The following is a 15558-nucleotide window of genomic DNA, read 5'->3' on the forward strand; positions in this document are numbered from 1 at the left end:
CCCCACCCGCGGGGTTCTGCCCTCCCTGGGTAAAAAAAAAAAAAAAAAAAAAAAAAAATTAACCATTTTCCAAGCAGCTCTTTGAACTTAATGTAATTCAAGATGTTTACAAGTTTCTCCTAATTTCTCTACAAAGTTCTTTTTTTGCCTTGGAAGAGTTGGCAGTTATATTCACAGGTAAAATGGGCATGTTATCATGGTACTACATACTTATCAAATATTTGGTAGACCATCAGGGCTAGTACCCCCAAAATCCATGTGTCATTGCTTAAAGAGCTTTCCCCTAAAGAAGGTGGGATATGACACAAAGACAATACCAGCTCTATAGGTAAAACTGAAAGTAAACTAAGCTTCCAGTTTTCTCAGAGATGGAGCTAGAAATGACTTGGTTAGCATTTGTCTATTTGAATTTAAAATTGATTCCTTTGGTTAAAATTAAGAAACACTGGGATACCAGTTCATTGTAATGAACATTTACTGAGCCACATGTTAACCATTGTGCTAGGTGCTAGAGATTCCACAATAAATGGATTGCACCCACTGCCCTTAGGAAGCACCCACAATACAACACACATGGCAAAGACGATTGATGCTGCGTGCAAGGTGATCACACAAAACACGTTCTCTGCACACCTAGCCTGAGCATAAATGTGGAACATGCTTTCAAAACTTCAGAAATTGAAAAAGCAAGCCAAAGAAAAAAAAGGAAATGTTTTATCACTGTCATTAAGGCTCAACCAAAGGAAAGCCAGGGTGATGAATTCCAATCATTTTGCTAAACAAAAACTGATCAGTTCTTGCCAGTAAGACTTCAGCTTGAGCAATAATATTCCAGCCAACTTCCTTTCTCAGCTCAGTCTGATCCTTTTTGTTCCAGCTTTGAAGTTCACTTCTCCCAAATAGCTAGAATTCACCTGAATTCCTAAAATGAGCAGGGCTCACCCAAACAGAATAGCTAGGTGTCTGGATTTCACTAGTTCAAGGAAAAACATTTTAAGGGGAAGCATCATGGGCCATTGAATCTGAGAAAGGTGAGTTTGGATTCTGCTTGTACTTGGTGAGCTGTTATTTAGCCTCTCTCACCTTCAAACTCCTCTGCCATATAATGAGAATAATACCTAGCATATAGTTAATAATAAATGTTAAGACCCACTCTATACAGTCTTATCAGATGTAGGAGAAATTACCTTCCTAGATCCCATTCTTCTTTCTCTCTAGCCTGTCTCAGAATTGTGACATTCAATGGAAATTATCTCAGCTTGATATTGAATTCTAAGAGAGACCTAAGTTAGTATCTTGTGAATAAAAACAAAGAGGGTCATCAATGTGCAAGCCATAACTCCTTTCAGAAATTCTATCAGAGTAACCTTTCTCAAAATTGTCTAGGAAAGGAAACTCTAGGTATGCTCTGTACTTGTTTTTGTCAAACGTGAATCAAATCCTAGCCACGGTGTACAAACTAAAAATGGTAGAATTTGAAGATAGAGTAGGAATGAAGGGTAAAAGGGAAATGGTAATACCGTTATTATTCATATAGGTAAGGAATTGTGTAGGAGAGAGGTTGAATAACCAAGCAAAGAACACAGCTTTTCTGAAGTAAAGGTAAAATGTGGTGTGCCTCAATTTCCATCACCATGCTCTATTCTGGCATGAACTCGATTTTCCGTTTTCATAATCAGAGCTCTAACACCTACAACCTTGCAATACCTGAAGCCTGCACCTTCTGGCAATACCTAGCAACACCTAACAACTATAGTAGGCACTCAGGAAGTGCATATAAATTAATTATCTTGAGAAAGGTCAAATGAAAATCATGCAGCAGCTCGGAATCAACATTTAAGCAAAACCTCATAAAATATATGTATCAAAAAAGAGTTATCCTGTTCCAAAGTAGGAAAAAATAAGATGTTTTGCTCTCAACTAGGCAAAACACTCAAGTAAGTTCCTCCACTCCTACCCAATCATTATCTTATAATATTTTTCCTGACATTTTTTTAGAACAATTTGCTATCCATTCTCAAAAGCAACTCTCCAAATAAAATAGATTTCATCATGATTCAAACTTACAACACATTTTAGTAAAGAAACACCAGATAACATTAGGACAGCTAATTCTTTGGTGCCAAACAACCAAACAGATGTGATTCCTGCTACTTCCTACCTTTCCAAAAGACGTGATTAATGGAAAATTATAGGGATTTTCTAATTCTTGTTGAAAAGCTTGATCGATTTATTGGTGCATGCAGCCAAACAATAACCAGGTCCATGTTTCAAATCATTGCAGATAACCTAGAATCTGGGGCTCATCAAGATTCTATACTTTGCCACAAGACTGGTGCCAAGAAAATTTCCTTCCAGCTCAGTAATCCTTCTTACTTTCTGGATAAATTCTACACACAGCTTTTCTTTTGCTCCTGCATTGTTGGCTTGACATTTCTCATAGCAGCCTTGCAAATGACTTCTGTCTTTTGAAGATTTGTTAGATAAAGTCGCACTGTGTTTCTGATCCTCACCATTGGAATAATTTCCACTTTGCACTTAAATCATACCTTCCACAGAAGATTCAGTTCAGCATCTCTCCTTCCGGGAAGCTATGACTGATCATTTTGTCCCTAGGCTAGATTAGGTTCTTCTGCACTGTGTTCTCCAAAACTCTATGTGTCCTTAATACATCTTCACACTTCATTATTAATTTCTATTTAACTGTTTATCTTTCCAACTGGACTGTAAGATCATCAGGAAAATATAATATCCTCAGTACCTGGTTGTTGTTAAGTAATTGAATGCCTTCCAAAGTTTTATCAGCACTCTTACATACCAAATCTCATTCTTTCTCATGAAAGAAACCACAGCACTTTTATTATACTTCAGCTAATGGTCACATTATATCCCTTATATCTATTCTGATCTTCATTGCATGGGGGCAATTTGAACCCCAGGAGTTTGAGCAAAAGATATGGCCAAACAGTGGGAGGTGTGTCCAGCTTCCCTTGCAGCTAGGCTCTGACCAACTAGCTAAGTATTGAAGAGATGTGTACAACGTCCAGATCATACCACTAAAAAGGAAGTTTAAGTTTCTTTTGCACTTATTCTTTTCCCCTTTCTAAAGGCAGGAAAGTAAACATAGTGGTAGTAAGTCAGTCTCAACCAAGGGGATGAAGACAGCAACCTAAGAAATGGTAGAACAAGGGACCAGCAGTTGGCGTAATGGCTATGTCACTGAACTCCCATGTAGTCGACCGCAGTCCGAGCTCTGGACCCAGTGGCTTGAATTCACGCCAGGCATGTGTGCGTGTGTGCCCAAGATCCCAAGAGGAGAATGGAGGAAAAGAGATTGTGGCATGGCCATCCCCCCTGGGGGGGAGTGGTGATTTCGCACTTTCTGTCCTTTCTGTCTCTGTGTCTCTCTCTGTCTGTCTGTCGAGCACATGTGCCCTATAGCAAAAGAAAGAAATGACACAACCAAAAGACAGAAGAAATCTGGTTGTAGGGTGAACTTAGAGAGTAGGACCACCTGTCTATCCTGTGTTAGACTATTCAATAAGAAAGAAAATGAAAGAAAAAAGAAACTTGTCTCTTGTTTATATCTCTGGGTTTTTTGGTACTCTTTTTATTTTTTTTAAACTATTAACTTAAACCTTGAGCAACAGGTAACATGGAGGTTAAAGCCTGAAACTCTTGGCAATACCTAGGAATGGATCCCACATGGCTGATTCTATGGTTCAAGTCTTGGATCTGATGCCGTGAAAATCATGCCAGGTACGTATGTGTGCATATCTAAAATCCCAAGTGGAGAATGGAGGAGAAAGGATGTGGCATGACTATCTCCCCAAGAGGGTAATTTTTCATTTTCTTTTGCTCGCTCTCCCTCTCTGGTAAATGCACATACCCTATAGGAATATAATAAAACTTTTTAATTTTTAAAGAATACTTAATGACCAGCATGTTGTATAGTGGTTGGTAATTAAGAATTGGACTCCCACATGGCCAACAGTGCTTTGCCTCCCAAACCTAGCAGCTTGCTTTCTCACTTTCTCTCTCTATCTCTCTGTCTCTTTCTCTCTGTAAGTGCATGAGCCCCATAGAAAATTTTTAAAAAATAATAATAACTAAAATTAAATAAATAATACTTTTAAAAAACTTGGAACTTAACCAATAATTTACATCAATTGCAAATCCTATAACTTAATTTTGTCTACAGAGAGGACATTTTAAAGTTTCCTACTCAATAATCCAAGCATTTATCATTACTACTATATATATATGTATATATAAAATATATATACACACATATACATGCATATGAAAATGCCAATCGTTTACTATTCATGTAGCTACTATCCAGCAGCAATAAATAATTTAGTCAAGTGTTATTATGTTTAACATCTGCACTAGAATGAAGGCTGTGTTTACTTAATTGATAACCACTGTATTAATTTGGAGTTGTAAAAATTTTTTGTGCTAAGTGGTACAAACTGGCAAAATGACAAATTGTTCTTTTCAAAATTATTTTAAAGAATGAATAGTTCTTAGTGTAAAGACTATATTCAAATAGGTCTAAAGTGTTGTACAATACTTATTATCTATTCATAAAATCTTGCAGGCCACAACTAGAATAAATACAATTTGTTTTCATTAGGTGCTTATAGAATCAGTCTTGAATCTTCAAGTCACACCTTGCAATATTCAGATGTTTTTGAAAGTCAATGTTTGCCATTAAAAATAATAAACCCTAAGGGACATTACAACAGATTTAGTCCTTCTTGTTCTTTCCCACACTAAAATCTTAAAGTCAGAGAGAATGCTCATAATGGCTACTGAGGATTGTCTCAGCTTTTACAGTTTTCAAAGGCACACATATCCTGACATATACTATGATTTGGACTCAACCTTCACCATGACTGATTTCCTGCAAACAGTATCCTCAAGATATTCCAGATGACAAGATGGGAATAAATCATATTCCCTTCGAAACAAAAACTTCTACCTATAACCCACATGGAGTACCTAGAGAGCTTCTACTCTGAGGATAAGATTTCTTACTCTTAACCCATTTATGCCTACAGATAGACCCAGAAAGGATACCACATTCCCACTGGGACTCATCTCCAAGAATAACTACATCACTTCCATTGAGTATACAAACATCATTTTCCCATTGTGATCTCCTCTTCCCACCCCATTTAAAATTCCAAGTTTTCCTGATAATCCCTAGTCATGTGGTATTATCTAATATACTCTACATGTTACTGATTTCTCTTGTTTATTTTCTGTCTTTCCTACTAGAATGTAAACTCCATGAGGGTAGGGAAGTGGATATTTTTTGTTTAATGTAATTCTCAAAGCCTAAAATAATACATGCACATAAGGAAGGAGTGAATTTCAGTAAATACTTGTTAAATCAATGAATGAAAGGAGGCCCTTTTAGGAAACTTTGACCCTGGCATTCACTCACATTCTGATGGCACTATACAAGTCCACACACAGCAAGTGCCTCTCTTGCTTTCTTTTTTGTTTTGTTTTGGTTTGGTTATGGTTTTGGTTTTTGGTTTTGTTTCATTCACAGGCACAGGTCAAGGAATTGTTAATCAAGATGGTACAGCAGTCAACAGAAAGTTTCAACCCAAGCACCCTTAAACAAACAAGTGAACAAATTTTTTTTCCTATTATAGCTGAATCAATCTGGCTTCTGTTATGGATTAAAATCTGTCTACCAAAAGGTATGTTGAAGTCCTAACCTCTAGGACTTCAAAATGTAAACTTAGTTAGAAATAGGGAGGCAATCAAGGTCATTTGGGTGGGCCCTAAACCAATATGTCTGATAAAGGGGACAAAAGGGAACAGAGAAAGAACTACGCAGAAGGAAGGCAATGTGAAGACACACAGGGAGAAGACAGCCATGGACTAGAGCAATGCAATTACAAACTGAGGAACACCTCCGAGTGCTGATGAGCACCAAGAACTAGAAGAGGCAAGGGAGGACTCTCCCCTAGGACCATCAGAGAGACCTTGGCTCATTTTACCTTCATAACTACGAGACAATAAATGTGTGTTGTTTTAAGCCACCTGCTTTTTGTTGCTGTGGTACAGCAACACTAGGAAACTGATACAGCTTGATGAAAGTCACAAGTTCTAGGATTGGGACCTTTCTCTCTTCAGTTTTGGCCATAAATCAGCAAGCTCACTTAGTCTCTCTCATGTGCTCTTAAGAGGGACACTTGGGACCAGCAGTTAGTATAATGGCTATGTCACTGGACTCCCATGTAGTCGACTGTGGTTCGAGTCCCAGACCCGGTGGCTTAAACTCACGCCAGGTACATGTACATGCATGTCCAAGATCCCAAGAGGAGAATGGAGAAGAAGGGATTGCGGCATGGCCATCCCCCCAGGGGGTGATTTCTTGCTTTCTGTCTGTCTCTCTCCATCTTTCTAGCAAGTGCACATGCCCTATAGCAAAATCCTCTTAAAAAAAAAAAAAAAAAAAAGATAGACATTCATAATTTCCAGGGCTTCATGTTTCTTCATTTTTAATGGAACAGAATTGGCTTTTGGAACACCAGTGAGTTTGGGAGTTGAATCTCATTACTAATGTAGACAGATTTGAGTCATTTGCCCAAACAGCAAGTCAACTGGCTATGCTGGTTGCTATAACCCAGTCAAAGTCTATCCCTAGAGATAGGGGAGAAGTCAAGTCCTAAAGCAGCAACTGCTGATGCCCATTTATATCCCTTCAGCACTCTATTTACTTGCCCAAGGCTGCTCTTAATGTAAATGCCTGCTACTCTCTGCTTGAGGGCTTTTCTTTTTCCTTCAGACCCCAGGAACATGTTTGGCCCATGCACAAGGCAAGCTGGAAGTTCCATAGTCAATGCCCTCAAAAGCTGCCTTCGGATAACAAATTGATGAAAAAAATCTCATCATCCTCACTTTTCAGTTGGGATAGCTCTGAGGTGTGTTCTCCAGATGATTCCAGAGCTTCCCCAGAGAGTTGAATTCTAGTTGCCCACAATGATTAACACAATGACCATATGGGCAGCTATACCAAAATATCATAGACGGAGCAGGCCTTAAACAACAAATTTATTTCACATGGTTCTGGAGGCTAAAAAACCCAAGACCAATGTGCTGGCTAATGCAGTATCTGATGAGGTCCTGAACCTCAAAGACAGCAGTCTTTCTGCTATTTCCTCATGTGACAGAAGGGGCAAGGGAGCTCTCCATGGCTTCTTTTTTATTTTTTTAAGAATTATTTTATTTAACTTTATTTATTGTTTTTATTATTATTATTTCCCAGTTTGATCAGAGAGCAACAGTGAAAGAGAGAGAGGGAAAATGAAAAAGCAAGTAACCAGGTCCAGGACTTGAACCACAGTCAGCCATGTGGGAATCTATCACCTTTAACCACCATGCTACCTGCTGGCCCCTCCATGACTTCTTTTATAAGCTCACTCATCCCATTCAGGAGGCCTCCACCCTCATGACCCATGAGGCCATGTGGAAGTCCAGTGCTTTAACCATACCACCTGCTGGCCTCATCTCCCAAAGGCCCTATCTCATAATACGAATAGATCAAAGGTTAGAATTTGGGGAAGATACACATATTCAGACAATAGCACACACCTTTTATTAACTTCTTCTCCTCTCTGTCTTACTTCATCATCCCCCAATGGTATTTCTCCCAAATAAACTAGTTTTACTTAAATCAAATTCAGATTTGCTCCCAGAGGTTTCCGAGACAAAGCCCAATAGTAAATTGCAAGGTAGGAAATTTGGGAAGAGAAAGGGTGAGATAAGAAAGTACTGGTAAGTCAAGTAATGAGTGTCCACTAGAGTTAATTACTGTCTTCTTTTTGAATTAAGTAATAAATCAATCATGTTTGTTTGTTTGTTTGTTTGTCCTGCAATTTTGTTTAACAGAGAAAGAACACGGCATCGCCTCATGGGCCAGGAAGCTTGTACACTGGGTATTATTCTGGGATTCCTTCTTCCTACTATTTTTATATTTGTAAGTTACTCCTCTTCAGCATGTTTTGAGTTCCTACTTAAGACTAAAATGATCCTTGTCCCTAAAGAATAAAAGGGAATTTCAAAAAGCTTATGGAAAAGTTAAAGTGAGAGTTTATTTTGGTGCCAAAAAGAAAAACAAATGAAGTCCATGACTAGGTTTTTTATTTTCTTCCTAAACTTTTTTTAAAGAATTGTTTAATTCAATTTGGTATTATTATTATTATTTAATTTGACCAGAGAGAAACAGAGAGAGAAAAAGCAAGATGCCAGGTCGAGGACTCAAACCACAGTTGGCCATGTGGAAGTGCAGTGCTTTAACCATACCACCTGCTGGCCTCTTCCCTCAACTTTTTGAAGACCCTTTATATGACCCCAGGAACGCAGAATATGGCATAATCTTTCTGAGTAGGTCTATTGCTAAAAGGATCAGGGGGGCACTTTCAAAATCATTACCCATCACTTGGTTCCCAGAGGACAGCATTAGAGATCAGAGCAGATTAGAGCAAAGATCCAAATCAGACACATACATTATCACTCTCCGCTCTCCATAAGCACTTCTTATTTTAATAAACTAACTTTAAAGTACAATCTATATTCTAGAGAAGTTCAGAAATGGTTCCCTTAATGAGATCAGTCCTGCTGAGCCCCCTTAGACAGCCTGAGTGGCCTATCTACGTTAAGCTTTTCCCAACTCCTCTCCCAGAGCATTATGACATAGTCCCCGGATGTCAGAGAAATAATCCATGGGAAAATCCACCCTGTGTCTCCAGCAAGTAAAGGCAGTATTTTCCAAGTGTTGCAGGACGCATCCCTCCAATTTTCCTTTGTTCTCTGAGTATAAGCAGATGTTAGGCATTCTTCTCATTATCTCGGGATACTGTATAATATTATTATGGTGTCAGACTATTAGAGGCAGCAAATGCTATACAACAAGAGACTTAATTGAGGCTTAGAGCTGAATTGTTAAGTATGTAACCTTACTTCAGGGTGTTTGCAAATGCTTTCTGGAAACAGTTTAAAAAGATGTTTTCAATTGTTCAAACAGCAGTTTACCCTGCCAAGATCAAGTAAAAGCTTCTTTAGATATGGGCACAATAAACATATTTCTTAAGACTGCAATATTTTTTTCAGCCAGAAGCACAGCAAATCTGTGAGCCAGAAAGCCTCATGCATGCCACTTCCTGAACTATTCCAGGGAAAAACTAATGAAATGCTGCAAAAGTTGTACTCAGATCTACCGTGATCTCATGGCCACAGAATTCCTCTCTTTCTTTGAAGTTACTTTACTATGATAATAATTATCTGTCCATCAGTGTGGACTTGGCCCTGGCCTATCCCTAGGGGTAAAATTTGGGTGCAAGCAACAACAGCTGACTGTCAGGGAAGAAGCTAGCAACACAGACGGTTGCCCATCATTCTTAGCTGAAACATTCGTTACCATACGCATGAAGGTACTGGTCTTGCAGTAACTTGGCGAGTTACAACTCTTAAACATTTGGTGGAGGCACTGTATATTTTTGCTGTGCACGATAAAAGACAGAAAAACCTGGGTCATTTAAGATTGGTTCCAGGCATAAACTGCTAAGTGGCATTTTGATTTTCCTTTACTGGATAGAGGAAAGGAAAACAGAAACTGAACACTTTGAAAAGTACATTCAGAGCAGAATCCAGAGTGCAGAGGCACATTATCTAGGCTGTGGGTTATGTAAGCCACTTTTTGTCAAAGTCTGCTCCCAAGGAATTGACCCCAATAGGTTTCTGAGTTTTTTGTTTTGTTTGTTTGTTTGTTCGTTTGGGACTGGTCAGCATGTGTGCGAGAAAGGGACAAGCTTAGCTTGTTTGTTGTGTTGCTTATTGGTGACAATGGTCAAAAATTGAATGAGAAAATCCATATGAATAAAAAGGCTATGAAGTCTCAGTAATTCAGATCCTGGAATCCAGAATTTAGGATTATTCTATCATTGTTGTATTTCCAAGGAAATCAACAATGAAAAAACAGACTAGAAGGCTGTGTTTAAGCAATTTATTCAATTATAATTCTATATACTTTAGCAGGGGATGAGAAAGAGGTGAAGGCTAAATATAAATGATTATAATATGTTTGCTCAGTAGGATCTATAAACAACTTTTGCCCTGGAAATATTATTTACCTAAATAAAACTGCATTTCTTTGAAAAATAAATACATAACTCAAACACTACAATTTCAGTTTAGTTTATTCCTTACCTCTATACTCATACCCAACAATAAGTCTATTTAATGAAATGTTTACTGTATTAAATAAGTGAGATTTAGCCACTGTGGTTTCATTTAGTTTCATTTCTCATGACCAAGATTGTTGCATATAAACAAGATATTTTTAAAGTTTGCTTATCTATTTCTTCTATAAAAGAGACAGGACCAGCTCCGTAGCCTAGTGGTTAGGGAGCAGGATCCCACATGGCTGACTATGGTTTGAATTTTGCTTGGAAGACACGCTGGGCACATGTGTGTACATGCCCAGTATCCTGATAGGATGGGGAAATAGAGGAAATGGAATTGTGACATGGCCAGGCCCCATTGTGAGGGTGCTTTTTTCCTCTCTCTCTCTCTTCCTCTGTTTCTCTCTGGTGAGTGCACATGCCTTCCAGAAGTTAGAAAATAATAACATAGAAGTTTGATTAGGGCCATGCCATTTCTGAGTGACACCACACGTATCTTTTACATTTAACTCACAATACCCTACGAAGAAGATGGAGCAACAAAAGTCTCAGGAGCCAACGTCCTTCTAGTCTGACTTTCTCTAATGTCATCCACTTGGTATCTGCAGGCCTCCTAGTTTTTAATTTTTACAGTGTTGATTACACTAGTAAAAACTGGCAAATTTTGTAATATCTTACCCTATTACGTGAGAGAAAACTGGTTATAATGAGAATCAGTGCTACAGACCTGTGACAGTGATAGGGATGACTTCAAATTCAATTTGTAAAATGCCCCATTAAGTTAAAAGCTTAGATCTGGTATTTCTGGGTTGAAAACCAAGATGTCATTATTTTAGAGTACTAAATAAAATGTTTTTGCTGCTAACTTAAGTAGAGCTGTAAAATAAAAAGTAGGACCAGGATACATTCGAAAACAAGAATAACCATAATGATATTTCTCTGGTTCAGCAAGACGGATAGTGTATGCATTCTTTGCACAAGAGGAAGATTTCTCAACTAGAAATATTTTAATGTTTGGTATTAACACCTCTTATAGCCTGTGTAACCTTGAACAAATTACTTATCTTCCTAGTACTTTGATTTTTCCAAGTTGTAAAATGGAAATAAGAGTAGTGAGTTTGGGCCAATTGGTGGCATGGTGATTAAGGCAGCCAGATCCCACATGGTCAGAGTCCTGGACTTGGCGGCTTTGGAAAACACACTGGATATGGGTATCCAAATCCCAAGAGGAGAATGGAGGAGAAAAGATTGCATCATGACCATCCTTCCTAGGGGCTGACTTTTCACTTTCTCTCTCTCTCTCTCTCTCTCTCTCTCTCTCTCTCGATAGCAAAAACTAAAAAATCTTTTTAATTTTCTAAAATATTTAAAAAGTAGTGGTATTTTTTTTAATTGCCATGCACTCTCCAGAGAGAGAGAGAGAAAAGGAGAAAGTACTCCACTTGGGGCATAGTCATGCTGCAATCCCCTCTCCATTTCTCCAACGTGTCAGGATTTGGAGCACACAAGCATACACAGTATATTTTCCAAGCCACCAGGGCTGGGATTTGGACTGCAGTCAGCCAAGTAGGATCTGGCTATAGGGTCAACTCAAAGCAATGTTTATTTCATAGAGTTGTCATGAGGATCTATTGATTTAATGTATGTTATAAAGTGCTTAACAACTGCACCAAGCACATAGTAAGCACTCAATAGAAACTTGAATCATTATCATTAAAACAAGATAGTTTATGATAATATCTTACTCTACTGTCTGCTCACTAACACACATTCTCTTTGATTAAATAAATTACATGTAGAATTTAAACTAACCAAACTGTATTTGCATTTTATGGGATCAAAAGCATCCAAGTTATGAAATGTTCATTTAGGAGTCTTACATTTATCAGATAGTGACATTTTCTGTTGAGGTACAATGTCACAGCCCAGCTTTAGGGGACACTAAGTAGCCAAACTAAGGGGAAAAGAAGCAGAGTTCCAGAGAATTGACTAAAATCGGGGAGCTGGGAGATATTTTTTAAATGCCTAGGGCTATGATGGACTAAGAAAGGATGTGGTATGAGAGAACTGAGAAAAGGCTATAAAGGCAAGGGCATAGTTTAAGGAGACTACCAAGTTCAAACACATGCAATTCCTACCATGCCACCCCTTGTCGTTCAGTTGTGTATCCCTTCAACACATTTACTACCAGGATGCTTTCCAACTCAGCATACTGGAAATCTCCAGATAAATAAATCTCCAGATATTAATAGAAAGTAATGCTACTGTTATAATAAACTTTATTAGAATGTAGTTGTAGAAGATATTGAATGAGGTCCAGATACTCTTCTAAGGATATATGGGAAGCATGAAGAATATTATAGAAACTCTTTAGCATAGATTAGGCAAGACAAAGAACAAAAATAGTCTCAGCATTAGTATAGTACCTATGTGCTTTAAACAGAGTAGCAAACTTATCAGTGAGTGATTAAGAAAAAGCACTACTGAAATGAACCTCAGCTCTAAGCATTTGTTGCTACTTCAAAAAATATGTGCCTAGAACTCAGCAAATTTTCTGCATTGGTACATTTCCATTTTCACTTATAAGACACTGTAAGAAAATCTGCAAGTGATATCCAGCCTTCTGCTTATGATTACTTAGCACAGTGAGGCCCTCACCAATGTATCTTGTTGTTTAAGAAGATTAGTCCATTTTTGTGAAAGTCTGAATTAGAAAACATTTTGATGGGATTATATTATAGGAAGATGTACTGAGATGTGGCAAACTGGGGACCTGGGGCCTAACCTCACTGGTACAAACAGGAGGGCTTCACTGCAGTGGCTGAGACCATGTGGGAGCCTGAGTTCAGTTCCTGGTCCAAACTAAACAGGTTGAGGGGTGGTGCATACCTGTGATCCTAGGTAACTAGGAAACCAGGGCAGAGGATCACAACATGGATCTGAGTTCCTATCAAAAATATTTTTCTCTCTTTCTCTCATTATAAATATATATATATAATATATATCCATATCTATATCTATATCTATATCTATATCTATATATATATATATAGATATCCATATATGAATATATATATATATATATATACACACATATATGTATATATACACATGCATGCACATATGTATTAATATTCTATATATATGCCTGATATATACTTTAATTCAATATAATGTATAATGAGTCTATTACTTATATGCAAGAGAGAAGCTGATGTCACTGAAGTAGTCCTTAAAAAGTTGTTCTCTCAGGGCTGGCAGGTGGTTAGGGGCACTGCACTCCCACATGACTGACCACAGTTCAAGTCCTGGACCTGGTAGCTTGCTTTCTCACTTTTGCTCTCTCACTCTGTCCTTCTATGGTCAAATTAAATAAATTATAAATAAGCAAAATAAAATAAAAGATTTTTCTTCCAAGTAACCTCAGTGTTGCTCCCTGGAATCCATTTTTATATTCTTTGTCTTGCCTAATCTATTGCTAGAGAGTGTCTACATGCTTCACATACATCCTTAGAAAAGTATCTAGACCTCATTCAATATACTCTGACTATGTCATCAGTCTAGCCCATATCTGTGTTATTCTGAGTTCCCTTTTAATGGAACTTTAACTGAAGAGATTTTACTTAGTAAAGTCTCTGACAGTAATCTACTGGGATGGTTCTGAATAAAGGCAGAACGAAGAAAACAGTGAGAATGGAGAAGAAAAGGGGAAAAGAAAGGGTGGGAGAAAAAAAGACAATGCAATCCAATACCGAGTGTTAAGTTGAGACTGAGTCACCCATTCCAGGGGAGAAAAACTTCTAGGCTCCAAATACATAGGAGCCATTTCAGTCATTCATTTATATTCAAGAAACATTTGTAGAGAACTTAATATTCACCAAGCATCACACTAAACACTGGAATAAATACGAGGAGCTATATCATCATGGCCCTCATCCTTCAGGAGCCCAGAACATAGTGGGGAATATAAACACAGAAACAAATAATGACAATTTACAATAAGAATGTTGCTATAACTAAGCATTCCCCCACCACCATCTCAATGACTTAATATAGCACATCTTGATTTCCTGTGAGTGTACCATTATGGGGTAGGGTTTTCTAATTGTTTGGCAGCTCTCTGTCAAAAGGTGATTCAAGGACCTAGATTTGTTCCAGTCAGTGGCTTGAACACCTTCAGCATTTGGTTTCCAAACTTACATTAAGAACACAAATGATCAATATCAAGAATTGAGGAAGTGTTATACCTCAGATCATACAAACACCAAAACAGCAATAACTGTTGCTGAATAGCCTTCTGCCAACAAATTTAAATGTTATATGAAAGAATAAAATTATTTTTTTAAAAGATTTTTGCTATAGGTCACATGTGTTCGCCAGAGAGACAAAAAGGGAGAAATCACCCCTTTAGTGGAGATGGCTACACTGCAATCCCTTCTCCTCCATTCTCTTCTCAGGACTTAGGGCACACACACACACACACACACACACACACTCGGGTGAATTTCAGTCCCAGGTCTGGGACTTGAACTGCAGTTGACCACATGGGGGTCCGGCACCTCAATCACTACAACACCATTAGTCCCTGAAACAAATTCTTGAAAAATACACCTCACTGGTGATTCCTGACACAAAACGAAATTTTAAAAAGTTGAATTGCCCTGAAGCTATTAAGTAAATTGAATTTATTATTTAAATTCCTCCTTCCCACAAATAAAGCTTTAGGCCCAGATGGCTTCACTGGTGACTTCTATCAAATATTTATGGAAGAAATAACTCTACTCTTACACAAACTCTTTCAGAAAACAGAGGCAGGAACACATCCCAACTCATTTTTATGAAACTAGCATAATCTTAAGACCAAAAGTAAATAAAGACATTTCGAAAAATTGCTGAATTTCACTAGGCATTATCTTCATTCCAGCCAGCTGGGTGATTAAAAGAGCACAGATAATTTTATGTAGGAGGTTTCCTCAGGACCAGGCCTACATGTACCACATCTCCTCACATTTATTTGAATGGAACTTAATGAATATGGCTGTATCCAATAGCAAGAGCTGTGTGGAGACAGTCTGGCTGTGTGCCCTCAAAAAGAAAAGATAACCAGATTTGGTGACTGCTGACAAAATAATGTGAAGATTTCTATAATAAAAATACATGTAGAATGCCAGTCCAGCACAAAGAGAAGACTGACCAGTCCTAGCCTTGATGGTGCACGTGATAACATGCTGAACTGTGCGTGGCCAGTCATCAGCTGGGATCCCAAGGTAAGGTAGAGACACATCAGTGTGTGTGCCCAAGATCCTAACAGGCTGGAGAGCTGGAAAAGGGGATCACAATGTGACAGGAT

This window comes from Tupaia chinensis, unplaced genomic scaffold (genome assembly GCF_000334495.1).
Source record: "Tupaia chinensis unplaced genomic scaffold, TupChi_1.0 Scaffold000489_1, whole genome shotgun sequence".
Taxonomy (NCBI): Eukaryota; Metazoa; Chordata; class Mammalia; order Scandentia; family Tupaiidae; genus Tupaia; species Tupaia belangeri.